The 20592-nt window shown below is 40.7% G+C and overlaps 1 protein-coding gene across 5 annotated transcripts in view; it reads left to right on the forward strand.

The window, feature by feature from the left end:
• The first annotated feature begins 1510 nt into the window (after positions 1 to 1510).
• Positions 1511 to 20592, forward strand: part of LOC125461003 (fatty acyl-CoA reductase 1-like) — a 176851-nt gene continuing 157769 nt past the window's right edge. The window contains exons 1-2 of one of the 5 annotated variants that reach the window (XM_059652427.1): positions 1512 to 1675; positions 16233 to 16269. The gene's annotated coding sequence lies outside the window, so the exon portion shown is untranslated. Of the gene's footprint in view, positions 1676 to 2890; positions 3306 to 3955; positions 4089 to 16232; positions 16270 to 20592 lie in introns of those variants that run through there. The other 4 variants (XM_048549271.2, XM_048549266.2, XM_048549267.2 and 1 more) reach the window with 4 other exon arrangements.

Below are 20592 nucleotides of genomic sequence, written 5' to 3' on the forward strand. Positions count from 1 at the left end.
ATTATCAAAACTTGGTCTGAAGGCACTGCAAAGATTATGGGCCCTGACAAAGTACAACATTAGTTATTGAAGATATGTTCTTCAGAATTGGCTGTGCCCCTAGATACATCCACTGCACTGGCATCTACCAGGCTGAAATGTCTGTTGGTCACTGCTTATGGCTTTTACCTCAAGTTCATGAAACCAACCCCTTGGTAAGTACTTCAAAGTTCTTCAGTGATGCAGGATATCGAAGATTACAAAGAGATCTTTATTAATTGAGTCATTGGGCAGAGGAGTGGCAAATGGAGTTTAATTTGGATTAATATGGGGTATTGCATTTTGGTAAAACAAACAAGGGCAGTACTTATTCAACTAAAAGTAGGGCCTTGGGTGGTGCTGTAGAACAGAGAGACGTAGGGTTCATGTATACAATTCTTTGAAATTTGTGTCACAGGTAAACATAGTGGTTAAGAAGGCATTTGGCATGCTTGCCTTCATTGCTCAGACCTTTGAGTATAGGAGTTGGGATGTCATATTGAGACTGTAAAGAACGATGGTTGAACCTCTTTTGGTGTACCATATCCAGTGTGGTCGCCCTGTTATAGTAAGGATATTATTAACCTAGAGAGAGTTCATAAAAGATTTATGAGGATGTTACCAAGAATGGAGGGTTTGAGGTATAAGGAGAGACCGGATAGGCTAGGACTTTTTTCACAGGAATGTAGGAGACTGAGGAGTAACGTTGAGGTTTATAAAATCATGATGGGTATAGATAAGGTGAGTGGCGGGTGTCTTTTCCCTATGGTTGGGGTTTCAAGACTAGGGGGCATATTTTCAGGATGAGAGGAAAAAAATTTGTAAAAGACATGAGCGACAACTTTTTCACAGAGTGGTTTGTATGTGGAATGCAGGTGCAGACACAATGTTTAAGACATTTGGATAAGTACACAAATAAGAAATGTTTGGAGGAGTATGGACCAGATGGACACAGGTGGAACTAGTTTTGTTTGGGAGTGTGGTTGGCATGGACAGGTTGGGTTTGTTTCTGTCCTGTATGACATTATTGTTTGTCACTGAAGCACACATGAAAATACAGTAACCCCCTACGTATTATGTTGTTGGTTCAAGCACAAGTGTCTCATTGTCAAAAGACCCTGTAGTAGATACTTCGTAAGCAAAAAGTCTATGCTTGGTTTCGGTACTCATCATATGCATCATGTTGTGTTTGCCACAGCGATCTAATGCTATCACAAAGCTGTGCAAATAGCCAGTACAAATGATTTAAATTTTAAATCTGATGCTTTTAAAGCCAATTTGGACAATATAGGCTTATAACAGTGAAATTCTTCCAATCAGACTCTTCCTCCAGACACGTAACATTGTGGCAAACGGTACTAGATTTGATTCGCAAAAACTACAAATCCCAGAACAAACGAATGCGGGCGTGCTTGTCTCCTGTAAGAGAGGGAGTTATTTGAATACTGCTTGACGGATCCTGGTTGGTAATGAATGAGGGACTGAGAAAGCGGCGCCTGCGCTGCGGGAGGGGGAATCGGGGCGTTGGAAACAGCAGCAGCAATAAGCAGCGTCGGCACCGGCGGCTGCTCCAAGCTTCTCAAACCTGCTGACTTCAGGCTCGTATCAGACCAGCATCAGATCACAGCAGCTCCGCACACAGCGATCCATGCACACGGTAAGCGCCATCACCGCCTTTATTTTCTTTCCTCGTGCGAAACTCACCTGTTCATTTTATTACCTTGTTCATTTCCAAGCTGTCATTTGTTATTTTCTCTCTCTCTGCAAGCCAGCAATACTATGAATGGATGCAGATACAGTGGCTTAGGGAATGCAAAGGGGTACAGGCAGCTCAGCGTTCAGTGATTGTGTTATTTTTTTTAATATGCACGTTACGCAGTAAGGATCAGAGAGGCACAGGATGTAAAACTGGAAAAAAAACGCATACCATGAAAGCCTCCACGATGATGTTTCGGGGAATTGCTTCAGTAAGTCTGTAAGACCGGGTGGGGAGCCGCTGCAGATGGCTAGACATTATGTGCTGTCGGATAGCTCTGCCATTTCCGAAAAACATTCCACATGTTAAGTATGAAAATCAGCGTTACAGTTTTTTATATTCGCCCTTTTAGTGTCCCACCCACAATAGTCAGATCATTATTACTATCATTCCCCTCCCCCCCATCCCCTCAGTAATGATATGTCTCTCAGGATCATAGAATCCCTCTGGCGTGGAATCAGGCCATTCGCCCCATCAAGTACACACTGACCCTCCGAAGAGCATCCCACCCAGATCCATCGCCCCCACCCTATCTCTGTAACCTTGCATTTCTCATGGCTAATCCACCAAGCTGCACATGGGTGGACTTTGGGAGGAAACCGGAGCACCCGGACAATGTGCAAACTCCACACAGACAGACGCCCGGGGCTGGTATCGAACCCGGGCCCCTGGTTCGGAGCCACCCTGTCCAGTCCCTCTTCTGGGGACAGTAAATGATACGAAAATGCAAGATGTCAGTTTACACAAATTGCAAGTGACTGAAGAGGACGTTTCGGCCCTTTTTACTTCTGACCGCCTCCCCACACCAAAAGGCTGTCCCCATCGCGGACGGTTAGAAATGCTTTAGGAGGGAAGTTGTTTGAAACCTGATAAAACAAGCGTAAGCGGAAAGGTTACCTAGTATTACAAATAAGACGGAAGAGGGAGCATACACTTCTGCAGCAGGTCGGATGCAGTGCTGACAAATCCATGCCCTGGGGCGGGTAGGAGCCGAACCGCTGTTTTACTGTTCATTGGGTTGTTGGCGCACGTCTCAGTGCTTCAACATAACCTTGTGGTTATAGAGGAACGTGCCCTTATGTTCCTTTCAGTTGCTTCAGAGTCATTGCATACATGTCAAACAAACATCGCCCTAAGAAGCAATAGCCGCAATTGTAAGAAGTGTCATTACAAATAAATCGAAATCGGAGCCTTTCAGAGCGTGTGCGCCCGAACTTGGGCTGCGTCTCTGTGACGGGGCGGTGCCTCTCGACTTAAGGAGCTCGTAATGAGCTGCAAGTGTTGTCTTACAGAGAGGAAGGCGCGACAGATTTCTCCTGATTATCGTAGATACAACATTCGGCTTTGTTTCATTTTCTTTTTAAACTCGAAAATTCACTCTGAGAGTGTGGAAACAGCATTGAAAGGCATTGCTCCGCGCTGATTATGTGTCTGTGGATGTCATTTTTACCGCCTTGTCGACGATTTTTTTTAAACTGTCGTTCTGGGAACTGGCCTAACCTAACGAAATACTCATTCCTCATACAAAGAGGTACCACCCCTTTCAATTTTGGGTACTCTAATTTTAGTTGCTATGTATCCAGTTGTTTGACAGTATCTTGCCGTGGATGACATACTACTGACGCATTCGGTCAGGAAACAGTGTCTAAACAAGACAGATAGATCTAATCATGTTTTCTTTTACTCATTGCAATGGCCAGCCGCTAGAAACTCGATTTAACTCCATTACACTTTTTAGTTTCTAGTGTTTCTGTATTCCGGACGCTGAGGCGGATTTATGATTTGACGTTTACTCTAAGAATAGCGGCGAGGCAAGCAGCCCTCATTGATTTGCACATGAACATTAATCTGCAACTTCGGGCAAATAGACAGTTAATTCCAGGCGATCTGGAAGTTTCTGTCCGAGATGTGCTCCATCGCAGGCTACAGGAAAAAAAGATATGTTGCATTCTGTCGAGTTATTAACATATACTGTACAGTGTGAAGATCCCGTAAGAAGGTAGTTGGGACCTGCACAATTTGATCCAGTAACTTATTTAAGCCATATAACCTTTCCGAAAAGATTACCTTTACAAATATGATATTTATTCCTTCATGTTGTTTGAATGGTAATTGTTTCCTCAGATACTGGGATAACACCTCTGCCATTTTTTTCAGAAGTGGCATGGGATTGTTTACATAACACCAGAGAAGGCAAATGGGGCCATGGTTTAACATCTCAAAGAACCACATCTCTGTGCAACACTTCATCAACATTAGTGAATCAGTTTGAATTACCTTAATCAACTGCTGCGTAATAATGTGGGTACCCTAAGTAAGTCTGCTCAACGTATTATAACAGGTGCAATTATATTAAATAATCATAGTTTAAAACACAAGTTTTGTTATGACAAAAAGTTGAATCAAAGTGGTGATTTTAAAGTACATCTTGAGGAGAAGAGGGACTTCGGGGAATCGTGAGTCTTTGAACTCACTTTCCCAAGGAGTGGTGGAGGCAGAGTCATTTAACATTTTTAAGACAAGAGTAGATAGATTTTTGACTAACAAGCAAGTCAAAAGTTCTAGGAAGTAAGCGGGAGTATGGAGATGAGGCCACAATCAGATTAGTCATATTTCTTTTGAATGGCTGTGTGGGCTAGAGGGGTATATTGGTGGGACGGAAGGAGTTAGGGATGTCCAAAAAGCCAGGATCGGATGAATGCTGATTTCTCAGAAGGTTTTTGGCCTGGAGAAAGTTACAGAAAGAGGGAGGATTCAGGCTATGGAGGGAATTAAATACAAAAATGTAAATTTTAAAAAATGAGACTTTTAAGCCTGAGAATCAGCGCAGTTCAGCAAAATGCAAAGCTGGTGGGTGAAAGAAGCTTCATGCAATATAGGATAAAGCAGAGTTTTGGATGAACTCCCTTCTCGGACTATTGCAATCTGTACCCAGCCAGTACAACATTTAAGTAGCATGGTTGGACATAACCAATGCATTAAGGCTCAAGCCTCACTCCGCAGACTTGAGCACATAATGCAAATTGACACATCTTTGCAACGCTGAAACTGTTGGTAATGCTGCTTTCATGTGTTCTGAAGTCATGTCTGCTGATTCAGATGGTTGCAAAAGATCTGAAGGTGCTCTATGAAGAAGAGCAGATTAGTTGGTCTTAGTGTCCTGGTGAATATTTATCTCTCAACCCAACATTAGCAGTACCATTTGTAGGATTTTGCTTAATGCAAATTGGTTGTTGATTTTCTCCACAGTATGACAGTAACTGAACTGGAAAGTATTTGTTTGGCTTACTAAACGTTCTACATAACTTAAAAGTTCTTTTCTGCAAAACACAGTTTATGGTTTGTAAACCACCTTTCAAAAACACCCATATCTTTGAGAAGATGGCTTTGTTTTTGATTGGGTGTGTCAGAAATACATTGAACATGAGAAGTCTATTTTTAAAACATAATTCATTTTCCTTTGTGCTACACCTCATGATTCGGAGGTATAGATTACTAATGTTTTAATGAACACATCTCAAGGCATTACTAGTGACAGTGAGCCTGACTGGGGGAGGAGTTGAGCATACAGAGGGAGTATAGTTAGATAGAAGTTGGAGTCATTGTACCATCACAATTTAATGCAGAAAGAAAATGAAACAAAAGCAGGCTCTGTTGCTAATCAGTATTTGTCTTATACAGGGAAAGTGCAGTTAATGAGGTCTCTTGTTGAAATTTTCACTGTTTTGACAAGCTGGTTTTTCCCTCCCCTAGCTGTTTCACATTGCTTCATCCCCATCATCCACCGTTCCTACCATCTGGCATCTGTATACATGTCTATCTTCCTCCTAATGGTATTGCTTCAGCTTATTGATGTCGCACAGCTACATTGACATCCTGGATCAGCAGTAAAATTAAACAGATAATTTACTTTCCCAATTTTTTGGACTATCTGTGCTCTGTGGTTCCTCTATTAGGTCAGCAATACGGACATTTCATTTGCTGGTTGAAATATGCATATCTTGGCCTGCTTGTTGGTGCATTCCCTTTCGTTTGTTTGTGAAGCTGTAAGCCATTCCTGAGCCACTTTGCAGGATCTTGTGAGGTGCTTGTTCCCTGAACACAGAACACATAATCAAACATGGGATGTTTATCCTCATATTCTATATAATTTCCAAATCAAGCTGTTCTGAGATGTTTTTATGCACCTCCAAAGCAGGAGGGACTTGAACCCGGGGCACCTGGCTCAGAGGCACTGATACTATCATAGTGCCACAAGTCTTTCCCTCTGTTATAGAAACTTCGACTAATTTCAGATGATCTATAGCATAAATTCATTAGTTAATTCAAAAGCACTAAAACAATTAGACGAATCCTGGAGGGCAAAAAAAATTCCAGTCAGAATCTGACTGAAGAAAGGGTCACTGTATCTAAATGTTAATTCTGATTTCTCTCCATAGATGCTGGCAGACTTGCTCAGCTTTTCCCGCAATTTCTGTTTTTGTTTCTGATTTCCAGCATCCACAGTTCTTTTGGTTTTTTTAAAATTACAGTAGTTTCATTACAGTATTCCCTCATCAGTGTTTTGCAGGTTTGATGGTACTGTTCTAAAGCCCCTTGTACCTGTTGGTGGTTTGCTTTTTTAAAATTCATTCACAGGACATGTGTGTTATTGGTTAGACCAGCATTTACTGCACATCTCTAATTGCCAAGATGGCAGTTAAGAGTCAACTACATTGCTTTAGGTCTGCAATCAGGCGTAGGCCGATTTGGCCTCTGATGGCAGTTAGTTTCCCTAAGGGATATCAGTGAACAAGATGTGTTCTTCCCGATGGTCAATGATAGTTATTATTAAACTCTTAATTCCAGATTTTTTTTGTTAAATTCAAATCCCAACAACTATCATGATGGGATTCAAACCTGGGTGCCAGAACATTATTTGGGTCTCTGAATTACTGATCCACTGACAATACTGTAAGGCTATCACCTCCCTGTATATGTACTGAGGACTTCAACTGTGTTAAACACCGATGCTCATAGCTTCTTGAAAAGTTTCGACATAGAATTGGAACCTTCATCTGACTGGTTCGCCATCAGTAATCTACATAGGAGTCATAGAATCACACAGCATGGAAACAGACCCTTTGGCCCAACCAGTCCTCGCTGACTATGTTCCCAAACTAAACTAGTCCCACCTGCTTGCGCTTGGCTCATATCCCTCCAAACCTTTCCTATTTATGAACTTATCCAAATGTCTTTTAAATGTTATAACTGTACCTGCATCCACCTGGCAGTTCATTCCACTTTATTGATCGAAGAACTGAGGTAATGTCTTTTCCACGACCTTGGGACAAGTTGCTATCAAGAAGATAGCTCCTGCAAACTGAGTAGCCATATCTGTAATAGTAAGGATGTGCTGGAGCCCTGCTGCTGGGTTCCATCAACATCCCAGTCAGTTGATGAATACTGAATGGTTCAAACCAAAGGAACCTTTATTTTACACTGATAGAAAGATAATCTTGATTGTGAAACAGGAGACTTCTTCAATATAATGTTTTAAGCATGTTATATACTTCTCTAATTTTATTACCATCACTGTGCCAAGTATAACCCAATTATTAATATTAAGAGGACAGGAACTTTCCTTCTGGCTCTGACGTTTAGTCTTACTTCACATATACAAATACCTGAATTTGAGCTTTCTTACTGTTTGACATTTATCTAACTGCAAGTGTTCCAATACATTCAGCAGTTGTTCAATGGACACCTTTTAAAGAATTATTATCTATCCCAGGTTGCTGCACAAAATCATCAGAGTCGAGAGTCATGATTTTTCAATGATTAGCTTGACTCTGATGCATAAGAAATCTTTCCTTCTATCCTTTCTTTGTCAGTCGATATTATCCCACCTTCAGTTATGTTATGTTGAGATAACAAGGTGTAGATTTGGATGAACACAGCAGGCCAAGCAGCATCAGAGGAGCAGGAAAGCTGATGTGTCGGGCCAAGATCGTCCTTCAGAAAAAGATTCTGATTTTCTGAAGAAGGGCCTAGGCCCGAAACGTCAGCTTTCCTGCTCCTCTGATGCTGCTTGGCCTGCTGTGTTCATCCAAATCTACACCTTGTTATCTCAGATTCTTCAGCATTGCCAGTTCTGACTATCTCTTCAGTTATATGTTTTCTGGTTATGGGTTGTCCTGGATGAGCTCCCAATGTTGTGTCATGTCCAAGATTGGAATAGTGCTCTGTCTCTCTCTTTAGTCTCACTGCTGCACAATCAGAACATAAATTTAATTGCAATACCCAGTTACTGGCCAATTACATACTTCCTGTAAGAGCAAAAAGATCCATCAGTCAGGTTTCTTTAATAAACAACGTTACTGATTTATTGTAAACAAGATTTATTCAATGAAGATGTGAGGCTGATTAACACACAGTTTTAAATAGGAAAGTATAAATATTTACCTTTCTAAACAACACAGCACACACATAACATTTAGAAGTTAGAAAAAAGGCTCCCTCTGCAGAGATTAATGTGAAAAAATCAGTTGGCCAAATAATTGTTAGTTCTTGAAGGAAAAAAAGGGCGTGATGTGGAATTTTCAGGATGACTTTCTGTTGTGTTGCTGGCAAATGTAGACAGGTTTTAAACACAGGCATTAATCACTGGGACCTTTGCAGCTAAATTTATTCAGGAATGATTGAGAACTCAGAAGCCTTTCAGGAGAATCACTGCATCAGTTTTTCAGCTGTCATGTGGGATTTTTCAAAGGAGTAATCTCAGCAAGGCAGAAGATGAGCTGGGTAGCTACTCCCTCTCAGCAGGCTATACCCCAAGCAAACTTCAAACAATAACCAAACTTGGGCAGAAACCATGCATGAGTTAATTAGCAATTAGGTGAAGCCACATGATCTGAAAGTTGAGTTATTTAAAAAGTTCCCATATCCTTCCAGTGACCATTTTTGAGAAAATACAATTCTGGTGCTTCTTCAGTCTTTTCAAATGAACCACTATTCACAATTCTCCAAACTGAATCTTCAACAAAATATTAATAATGAAGCATCTTCTTTTCCACCATTAAAGGTGGAAATCCAAAAGTTGTTGTTGCAGCTGGCCTGCTGCTCCAGGAGGGCATAGTATTGTAGTCATCACTGATAAGCGTACTGCTGAAATCCATGGCTTGAACTGTAAGCATTTAGATAATAGTCTAGCACTAGTTAAAGACCTGAAAAACTTAACTCACTTACACCTGAACACATTAGCTATTTTAGTGGTGCAATATCTGATTATCATTGCTGAGCAACCTCTCTGATTCTGAAAAAGTAACTTTGCAAGATGCAGTTTCATTCTCGCAAATAAATTTATTTCAATAATCAATATATTTTAAAGTTATTTTTCTATTTCTCTTTTATCAATTTTCCTGAATTACATCTATATTTCTCAGTCTTTACTTTGCTGTCTGTGTATATTTGAAAAATAATTTATAAGCGTCTGTATATTGCAGTGCAAATTCTTCAACATGATTGTTTGAAGACCTCACTGTTGTTTGTCCTAATCCAATGTTGGAGGTTATCTGTAGAATCACAGTGAAACAGATGGTAGTTATTCAAAATTGGCACTAACAGTTGAACGTGTATGCATGGTGGATACCATTCCTTCACTGAGAATCATAGAATTCTTACAGTGTGGAAACAGGCCATTCAGCCCAACAAACCCACACTGGTTGTCTGAAGGGCACCTCACCCAGACTCACCCCCACCCCCCACCCTAGCCCTGTAACTCTGCATTTCCCTTGGCTAATCCTCCTAACCTGCATGTCTTTGGACTGAGTGAGGAAATGGGGATAATGTGCAAACTCTGCACATATAGTCACCCAAAGCTGGAATTAAACCTGGGTCCCTGGTGCTGTGAGGCATCAGTGCTAATCGCTGAGCCACTGTGCCGCCCACTGTTGAGGACAGAGTTTCAACCAATCTCTTATACTGCAGTTGTTATCTTAGAGCGAGCAAAGAATATTGGAGAACTTTAGAAACAATTAATATTATAACTATTCGAAGGATACTGTAGCTCAAACCTGTGTGAACAAAGAATAAGAGTAGCATTGGAAACTGCTGATGAACCAGCAAATTTACTTTACTAAATACTCCATTTTGTTTCCCTGGAGACATACTTTTGAAGTGATTTATAATATGGGTTAGAATATATTCTATTTTAACATTGGTGCAAATATCAGTAAAATTGTGGCCAACATCTTGACTTCCCTGTTCAACAGGAAATTTTGTAAAAGCGCGTAGAATTTCCAGTGTTTGGTAAAGTGGAACATTGGATTCCTGCCTATTGTAAGCTGTAAGTGATTAAATTAAACAGTGTCTGGGCTTCCTCTTTTATTCTGTTTTTGCACATTTCAGTCTATCATTTTGCTTATCTCTGTCTGTTTCACTTCTTTGTGTCTTTCTCTTACCTCCCTCATTTCAATCGGTCTCCTTTCAAATATGCATGGCCCTTTCTGTTTCTCTTGCAAACACTCTGTTGATTGATTCCTGCATTTTTATGCTACTTTACTTCTGTCCACTTTATATTTTTCTCTTTTCTTTACTCCGTTCCTATTTTCAACAGACGAGACCTTGTTTAGTGGGTTAGATCCCATTGTAATGTGCCTGTTGCAAGGTTTGAAAGGAAGCTGGGCTAGCCTTTACTGTTATGGTGGATATGTTGTGTGGGAAAATTTCCTGTTTAGTCTCCAATGAATGGTAATGCAGTGCTGGAATCTTCAAGCTCAGCCATGTTCATCTGAGTTCTTGAGGGCTGCTTTGGATCAACAAGTAAATCTGAGGTCGGCTGGTCAAGCATTAATGATAGTGTTCGTTCCAACTCCCTTAGAGCTAATCAGAACTGAAGTGCAGTTAAAAATATGAAAATCACTTCGCTGGAGATGCTCAGCAGCAATGACATTTGGCTTGCTGGTAAAGTTGTAGAATAAAGTACATCAGGTATCACTTGCATTTTTCTCAGCATGAGTGGAAAAGGCAAACACCTGCCTCTTAGGACCCAGCTATGACCTACAAAGAATTTAGTTCCCCTTTCATGAATTATGCTGACCAAATTTACAGGTCTGCTCACTGGGAAAGTGGGGTTGTGAGTAATTTCTTATCATAGCCTGAAAAAGACCATATTCAGCACCTCGACTGGGTATTGGACAACATGCATGTGCAAGAATCCTATTAATAGGAACATATTTTGACTATTATTATTAAAATAACATGAGGTTTATATGCTTTTTTACTGAACTGATACAGTACTTTTTGTTGGTACTTCTTGTGCAATATGTTATGCCTGAACAGATGACTGATTCCCATGACTAATAATTATCAATCTGAAACTAGCTGCTAGGGGTATATGAAAGTGGCCCAGATGACTTTTCTTCTGTTTCAGTCCAGCCTCTACTTGATACTTACATTTCAAAGCACTTCATGTGCAAGTGGCCATGGTGATAATTACCCGAACAGTCAACTCCATATTGTATTTGTGGTAATACTGCACTACCTTATAATTGGATGATTCTTATCTTAAGTAAAAGATGACAATGGATTATTTGTGAGCATAGTTAGGAGCCTGACAAAGTGAATGATGATAAGATTCTGGTTTGATAATTTATGGTTTCTGAAACAGATTTCTGGCCACTAAAGCACTGAGGCATATGGGGAGCAAACAGGGAAATATGTTAGAGGGCAAAGATCAACCATTATCATATTGATGCAACTGGCTATATGGTCTACTCCCCCTTTTTTTGTGTTTGTATGTTTTTCACACTGTTGGGATTAACTTATTTTGGTTAATTGCACTGATCGTATTACATTAAATGACTACTGTCAATGTTTCTTGCAGTGAATGTTGTGGTATTGTCAAGGAAACTATTTTGGAGGAATTACTAAGCGTGAGAAGTTGGAAACATAGAGGAAATAATATGCTTGTGACACATCCATGGATCAATCTCTATTTACCTCTCTGTGTTAGTATAGTTATCTAATTGTGTCCAGGGATTCGCTGATTATGTTGCACAATAATATTAGAAGCAACAGCTTGTGGTTTGGAGTAGTGGTATTATTATCTAGTGGTCTGTATCAATGATCTGGAAACATAAGCTTAAATCCCACTGGGGCATGTGGGGCATTTGAATTCAGTCAGCTAATTAATTAAAATCTGAAATGAGTCTAGTAATGTTGATAGCGACCATGGAAGTACCAAATTTTCATAAAATGCCATGCCCTTTAGGGAGGGAAACCTGCTGTCCTTCCTGATTTTGCCCATATGTGACTCCAGTAACATGGTTAACTCTCTACACCCCTCTGAAATGGCCTAGCAAGCCTCTCATTTTCATTCAAAATGAGCCTCACCAACAACTTCTTCTCAAGCACAATTAGAAATTGGCAAATTATTAGTAATGCCGAATCCTGTAAATGAATGAAAAAGATTTTGAACTTAGAATATAGAACAGTACAGCACAGTACAGGCCCTTTGGCCCACGATTGTTGTGTCAATCTATTATCCTACTCTCAGATCAAACTACCCTGCATACGCTACATTTTACTATCGTCCATGTGCCTATCCAAGAGTCACTTGAATGTTCCTAAAATATCTGACTTTTGGCTGATCAAAAACACTCAACAATTCAGAAGAATAAGCAGTGGAAGATGTTAAATTTTTTAAATTGCTTTATCTTGATAAGATTTGTTGATTCACTTTTAGGGTTGAAACTTTAGAGATGTATCTTACTCAAAAGAGCAACAAAGCTAAGGAAAGACTGTAATGATCTTGTGCACATTTACAGGCAGGAAATGTATTATCCCGACCAATCTTTTTGTACGTTACAGTAGTAAACGCCTTCTAATCTACTTCCTTCTAAGAAATAATATTTAAGAGCACATTATAGTACAGTGAACTTTAAAAATTGGAACTGTCGTCTTTAAGTGGTCAAATTGCATCTGTGATTGATTGTTTTTACACAATACACAAGAGCAGAGATGAGTTAACGTGTGTTTCTGCTCCTGTATGTTAATTGACTATTATAAATTTAGTTTGTTATTTAATAAACCTTTTTTAAAAGATACAACTTCAAATTAGTAACTTTCCAACTATGATGATGAATGTGCCAACAGCCAACAATCACTAGACTGATGCAACCTTGCCAGTCCAGTTTTCTCCTACTGGTGGGTAGCTGTTTTATCTCTAACTATCAGCCCACTTCCTCTTATTTGAATAACTATGTATAATAGTGTTCTACAAACACACACAATACAGGAAGTGGAGCAAAAATGATGCTTTGAAGTTTGATTCAAGCGCGTTGCCTTACATCTGTCATCCTGCCAGAACTGCAAGAGTATGTTGGCATAATTTAGTGTGTGAAAATCTAGTGTCTGCATAAAAAATAAAAATAAAACATATGTGATAAATAGATGCTACTGTTCAGTTAGAAGGAATTGAAAATGCCAATTGTGTGATCATTCTGAGTACGAAAGTCTCAGAGGAACAAAATTTGTTTAGCACACTGCCATTCTAATATTACTGAGCACAATGGACTTGAGATTTATCTCTGATCAGTAGCATGAATTGCAACAGATTAAATAGACTTGTTTATACATTACTTATTTTTGTTTATGTTACTGAAGCAAATAGTAATGGCTGAGCTCATTCTCTTTGGGCAGGTGTTCCCTGTTGGTTGGTTGTCATGTGTCTTACATCTGCCTTTGTAGTATACCACTATTTGTAAGTCAGTGCCTTTTACGTTGAGTTGGTGTTCTGTTTCTGTCATGTTGTGGTTTACACGTGAAAGGCCCTCGTTCAAAACCAGGCAACAGTATTTGGTTGGGCTCACAGATTAGTGTTTATTGTCTGTGCCGCTGAGCCAGAAGGCCTGGCTTCAGGCCCCACCTGCTTTAGAGGAAGCAGGCCATTCAGCCCATGAAGTCCACACCAACCCTGCAAAGTGTGTCCCACCTAGTTGCAACCCCCCCTCCCCCACCCCGCCCTTCCCTGTAACCCTGCAGTTCCCATGGCCAATCCACCAAACGTTTGATCCTCCTTGGACATTTTTGGTCTATGGGAGGAAACCAGAGCACCTGGAGGAAAACCTGCACATAAAGATGAGAATCTGCTAACTCCATTCAGACAGTTGCCTGGGTCTAGAATCGAACACGGGCCTCTGGTGCAGTGCGGCAGAAGTGCTAACCACTGAGCCACTGTGCTGTCTTAAACCAGAATGCATTGGAACAGGTTGACTAAATTATCTACACTAAGCAGCAAATTGTGTTCAAAATATTAGCACGTTCCTTGGTCACAACTACGTTGTGCATTAGATGTGATGATTCTATCATTAAAAACACCATGTACTATGCTAAGGGTAATGCTGTAGGATATTCCATAGAGTAGACTTATACAACATGTACTCCTGCAGATCAAAGAGGAGGATCACTACCGTTGTCTCTCGGGCAGCTGGAGAGGGGAAGTAAATGCTGGCCTATCTGTATCCTGTGAACAAATAAAGTAAGAAATTCTCATACATTGTGATACACATACACAGTCACTGGCCTAATAGACAGCTATGTGTACAAGAAGTGTGACCTGAGGCAGGAAAGTAGAGATACTGAAGAGCTCAACTGTTAATCTATAATCACCCTAGTGACTTTGGTGTTATTCCTCATTGCATCATGAATTTACACATAAGGATCTTTCATTTCCTTTGCCAATGAGCTACTTTTTTACTTGGACCACTTGTTTGGCAGCTGCCTACCTTGAATTTTCCCAATCCACCCTAGGGTACAGGACACTCTAGGCAAGAGTCACCAAGGCAGATGTCACAACGATTTTATAATTAGTTGCTGAGGATGAGTCAGAAAATGAGCATGATACCAAGTATTCACCCTTCTCGATACTCTGTTCTCACATAAAGCTCTGACTATTGGTGTTGGCTGAGATGGGCAGATCTGGATGACTAATTTAGGCTTTAATCTGTTCGCACATGAAAGGAAGTAACTGCAAACAATGTGGCAATTTAGATGGACACAGTTCCTCTTTTAAAAACAAAGTGTACCAACTGAATGGAAATTACATTATATTATCATTTTGATTTGTTTTTTGTTGTTGGTGAATGGTACAACTAACATGAAAATTAACTCTTGAACATACTACCATTTTCACAAACAAAATGTGCACATTTTTATCATTCAAATAGGATATGAACAAATGATTTCGTGTAAAATAAGAATGTTGAGTTTTACAGATTCACTGTAAAAGGAGGAGTGTGATTTTTCAGCAGACCTATACTAAAAGTTTTTGAGGCAGGTTATTTCAGTTTGTTCTATTTTTCATCACTTGTATTTGATATCAGATCTGCTTCCAATTTGGTAATGGAGTTCTTTGTTGAAGGGTGGAATATGCAGGTTGTCACACCTCACCAAGCTGGGAACCCCTGCTATTCTCAGAGTTGTCACAAAAGTGAAAGATTTAATAAAAGTACACAAAATTTCCCAATTTAGCTGTCTTTTTATACCGAGGTTCACAGCAAACATGAACCAGGTTTTGATACTTACCAAGAATTATTCTTTATGGCAAAGTGGGCGGCATGGTGGCTCAGTGGTCAGCACTGGAGCCTCACAGCGCCAGGGACCCGGGTTCAATTCCAGCCTCGGGCAACTGTCTGTGCGGAGATTGCACATTTTCCCCGTGTCTGCCCAGGTTTCTCCCGGGTGCTCTGATTTCCTCCCACAGTTCAAAGATGTGCAGGCTAGGTGGATTGGCCGTGCTAAATTGCCCGTAGTGTTCAGGGGTGTGTGGGTTATAGGGGGGTGGGTCTGGGTGGGATGCTTCATGAGGCAGTGTGGACTTGTTGGGCCAAAGGGCCTGTTTTTCACACTAAAATATCTAATCTAATCTAATCTAATCTAAATAGATTCTAACCAGGGAGACACCTGTGCACTGTTGTCATGTAACCCTACTGCTGAAGCTCTAACCCTCTTACAAAAATCTCTGACATACATATACAGACTGACAGACAAAAAATGTTGGTGTCATTGGTGGAGGGGGAAAAACTGGGAAGGCAGTTCAATGGCCCCTGTCCATTTGTTTCATGTAATGATCCTTTTTGGCTTTGTAGCATTTACTGTTCTTCCAAAACCTGTTCTCCACATATTTTCACTTCCTTGCAGGAAATGCTCCACAAGTTGCAAAATCTCAGTTTATTTTGTTTGCTGTAAGCTATGGCTTTTAACAAATAACTCAAACTTTATTGAGGTTTTAAGCATTTGGACTACAGTGAGTGAGTGAGTGAGTGTGTGTGTGTGTGTGTGTGTGTGTGTGTGTGTGTGTGAGAGAGAGAGTGAGAGAGAAACCACTCGTCTCCTAGAGGTCCAGTTGCCTGTATGATGTTTTTCACATGCAAACCATTTACCTGCCTAGGAGCTTATCACAGCTGTTTCCTTGCAGGTGGAATCTATTTATTTGCCATAAAGAATAATTCTTGGTAAGTATCAAAACCTGATTCATGTTTGCTCTGAACCTTGGTATAAAAAGACAGCTAAATTGGGGAATTTTGTCATGTTGTCATTGACGACGGTCACCACTTTATAGACCAATCAGCTACTTATTGGTGGTGGATTCTCAATTCGTATACACCCCTTACTGCCAGCTCATTTGCAACTAATCTTTCTTGAACGGACAGCTGCATAAATACCATTTAAAATGCGTATCAGTTACTTCCTTTTTAAAAGTACAGCAATCACTTCAGCAGTCCTTGTTAATAATAAAAAAATTAGTCTTTCCAAGGTCCAATGATTTAAGCAATTTCCTTCCTTAAGTAGAATTGTGTTTCATTTCTAATCAGTTCTTGTATTGTTATCACATATGATTAACAGTACTTATGAGCATAGGAGCAGGAGTAGGCCATTCAGCCCCTTGAGCTTGTTCCACCATTCACTGTGATCACGGTTGATCTATGGCCGAACTGCATATACCTGCCTTTGGCCTATATCCCTTAATACCTTTGCTGAACAGAAATTTATCTTTCTCAGATTTAAAGTGTACAACTGATCCAGCATCTGCTGCCATTTTTGGAAGAGAACATCTACCAAACACCTACTACTCTTTTGTGTGTAAAAGTTCTTCGTAACATTTTCCTAAATGATCTGGCCCTAATTCGTAAGACTATGGCCCCTAGATCTCGAATCCCTAACCAGTGGAAGTAGTTTATCTTTATGTACCAGGCTTTCCTTGATAATATCTTGAAGGACGAGGTTAGGTCACTTAGGTCAGATTATTAAGAGATATACTTGGACAATTAGTTCAGACTTTTCATTTGTCTGTAGATGGCAAATCCATTATTGAGTTCCATGCAGAGTTTCTCTCCATGAAGCCTGCCAAGTTTTCTCATGCTTTTGTCCCAAACTCACCTCATTAACTATGTATCCTGACCCTGTGGTGATGTGCCAGCCACATTCTGCCACTGGTTGTAGTGGAAGTACTTGCCACTGCTGAGACCTCATTGGATTCCAGACGGCAGTTGGCCAAAATCGACGAAATTTGCATCTCGCCTTGCAGCAGGAACCTTGAGGTCCTGGTAGACAGAGTGGTGCAGTGGAAGCTTGTCTTCATTCCCTATGACTGGCAGAGGATGTCATGACGCCAGGCCCTGCAAGCCTGGTCCAATGTCGTCACCTGGGTCAGTATAGTCCCAACTTGGAAGATCACCCAGCAGTTTCGGAAGAAGGTCAGTGATCATCTCTGCTCTGCAGGATATGTGCCACCATCTTGCCTCAGCTACCTCACAATAAAACAGAAAATGCCAAGTTAGGTTGGGGGGTGGGGGGGAGGTGGTGGTGCTCAATAGTTAGCTCCTGACCTCCTACAAGGAGAGGACTTTGATCATGACCACCCAAATGACTGACTGACAGAGTCGCAGACCCAGACTGTTATCTGACCTGTCTATGACCTGCCATGCTGAACTTCTGCCTGAAGAGTATCTCCCTTGCCTTGACTGAAGACTCTGCCTCTTAGAGTTTGAACCACAGCCGTTTGACTGGAACACGTGGGGTATTCATGGCTAGCATAAAGTCCAAATGTGACATTGATGTAGCACGCCCTACAGCTCCATGCCCATCCCCCTTGACTGGTGACTGCTGACTACTGACAACCATAACAAGCTGCCTAGTTTTGTGTCTGCACGAAAAGACAAGCAAGACAGAAGTACTGTGAGCCTATGAGCTTTGGGAAAGGAGACAGTGCAAAATGGCAAAGCAAGACAGAGTTGCTATGAAGTAAGTAAGCACTAAAAAGTGATTGAGGATCACTGAGATACACTGTGACCCTTGCCATGAGGTGAGCAGCCGGCTCAGCGCACAAACTGTTCCTGCAGTAGTATTGTAATGAGAAGTGCTGGTGTGTAGTTGTATGTAAGTGGGTCGGAGATGGTGTGGATTGGATTCCAAGATCTGTGGATGTGGTGGGTGTATACAGTCACTGTCGATGGAGAGTACCGTGAAATATTGATTCCGAGCGTCCCAAGATGGAAGCCTGGAGGAGCAAGTGTTGAGCTGGAGTTGCAAAAAACCTGTTCTGATTTTTGAACTTTTGGCATCCAGTTTAAATTCACCGGGAGAATGAAATACTCCCTTTTAAAGAGATGAGAATAAGTAAAATGAGAGTGATAATGAGTTATAATCCATGCACTTAGGCCTCTTACCATTCACTGGCAAGAATCCCATTTTCCCAAGCAAAACTTTTTACCCTCAATGTTGAGAAGGTCCTTGATGGACTTCTCATGCGATTTCCAGAGTGACTTGCTGTTGCCCACATTGTTCAGGGCCTGGGAAGATTCCATCCGATACATAATTGCAAGTGTGTGTCTCTTGGATGTGATCATTTGGTTAAAATACGAAGATATGATTCTCTACTTCTGAAATTGTTTTTGATGACTCAGTGTGTTCACATGAATCCAATTCTTGATCTCTCATTTTCAAAATTAAGTTCTCTTTTACACCATAGGTATTTCTTGGAAAACTCAAAAGGTATGATGCAAATCAGGTAAAATTTGAGCTTAGTACAATTTTTTTTATACAATGTGTTTATTGGAGACGAAGATGGAGAGATTGGGTGATTCTTTTCAGATTGAGGCCAAAGTGTTTTAGCCCTGTTTTTCCAGTATTAATTTTGAATGCCTCACAGTCTTTAAGAACTTTGAAATTAAAATGCTGTAAATCAGATTACTTAACTAAGGTTCATACATATTTGTTCTATGTGGTTAATCTTGTCCATCTTTGAGTTTTAGCTAATTTTGTGTCAGCACATACACAGTGGACACACAGACTAATTATTCCATGTAAGAGATAGAAAATCAATGAATTAGGAAGCTTGCTGCTCACTAAGCCAAGCTACTCCGGTGCTCCCAAAGCAGTGGCATCTACTTGTTCATATGGATGGGCAACTAATAAAGCAAGAAAACTCCAAAATGGATTTGCACAGCCTGCCTTGTCTTACCCTCCCAATCATCAGTTGAGTGATAAAGCATAAAATGCTGGAAATGTTCAAGCAATCAGGTAGCATCCTTCTGTCGAGAAAAAGCCATGTTAATGCTTTGGGTCAATTCAGAATTCGAAATGTTAACTTTGCTTATTTTTCCATAGAAACTGCCTGATTTTGCTGAGTAATTTCAGTGTTAAATATTAGATTTACAGAAACTTTTGTGTGTTGAGCTTTCCAGAAGTCAGTCTCCTGCTCATAGTCACGTGTGCGGGATCAGAATTGGTGGGGAGGAGAGTGAGAATGTGCTGCAGGTGCACAAGTGGTAGGATTGGAAGAATGAGACACAGATCTGATGGATGATGTTAGTTCTGGATGACATTGCCTCACTCATTGCCCTATGTCCCACTCCTTTCCAGCTTTCGACTTGCAAAACATTCTTCCTCATCACTGATGCTTTTGTATTTTGTTTGAATTCCCCGCCTACTCCATGCTCCCTTCCCCAACCTCTACACCAGTTCCTGACTTTCCATCTCTGTGAGCTTCTGACTGCTGTCTCACTGATTCCAGACTTTATCTAGTATGCCCACAGTTTAGGATACTTCCTGCACCCCACTCCAGTTCTGAAATTCCCTGACCACTCGAATCTGTGACATTCCTGACCCTGCTCCTTCAAGTTCTTCACATTCCCAACCGAATATCTCACAGTTCCTGACATTCTCCCTCTTTTAGTTCCTGATATTGCCTGTCCTCATCAAGTTTGTGACATTTTCTGCCCCCTCCCAGTTTGAGACAATTTTCATCATCTCCCTCCCATTCCCCAGTTCCCAACAATCTGTGTTCTACATTCCCAGAGTTTCCAATCCTCTCCAACCCTTCAGTTTCTTATCTGCTGGCCCCAGTCGCATGCATTCCATTTTACATTTCACAATTATAGATGTAGTGAATTGCTATGACCAATTTACTAGCAGTTGTAAGTCTAGTGCAATTAAGTAGATGCCTCTTTTGACAGAATAAAAACCGAAAGAACTGTGGTTGCTGTAAATCAGGAACAAAAATAGAAGATGCTAGAAAAGCTGAGCCAGCCTGGCAACATCTGTGAAGAAAAAAATCACAGTTAACTTTTCGGGCTCAAGTTCTGAGGAAGGGTCACCGGACCTAAAATGTTAACTCTGATCTTTTTTCTTCACAGATGCTGCCAGACTGGCTGACCTCTTTTGACAGAGTTTATCTTGTTCAAAATTGCTTAGTGCGATTGATTTCACATAAGTGGAAGTTTTGTTTGTTCACTGATGGTACGGGAATTACAGTCTGTTGGATTTCAACTCAGGAG

Source organism: Stegostoma tigrinum, chromosome 18 (genome assembly GCF_030684315.1).
Source record: "Stegostoma tigrinum isolate sSteTig4 chromosome 18, sSteTig4.hap1, whole genome shotgun sequence".
Classification (NCBI taxonomy): Eukaryota; Metazoa; Chordata; class Chondrichthyes; order Orectolobiformes; family Stegostomatidae; genus Stegostoma; species Stegostoma tigrinum.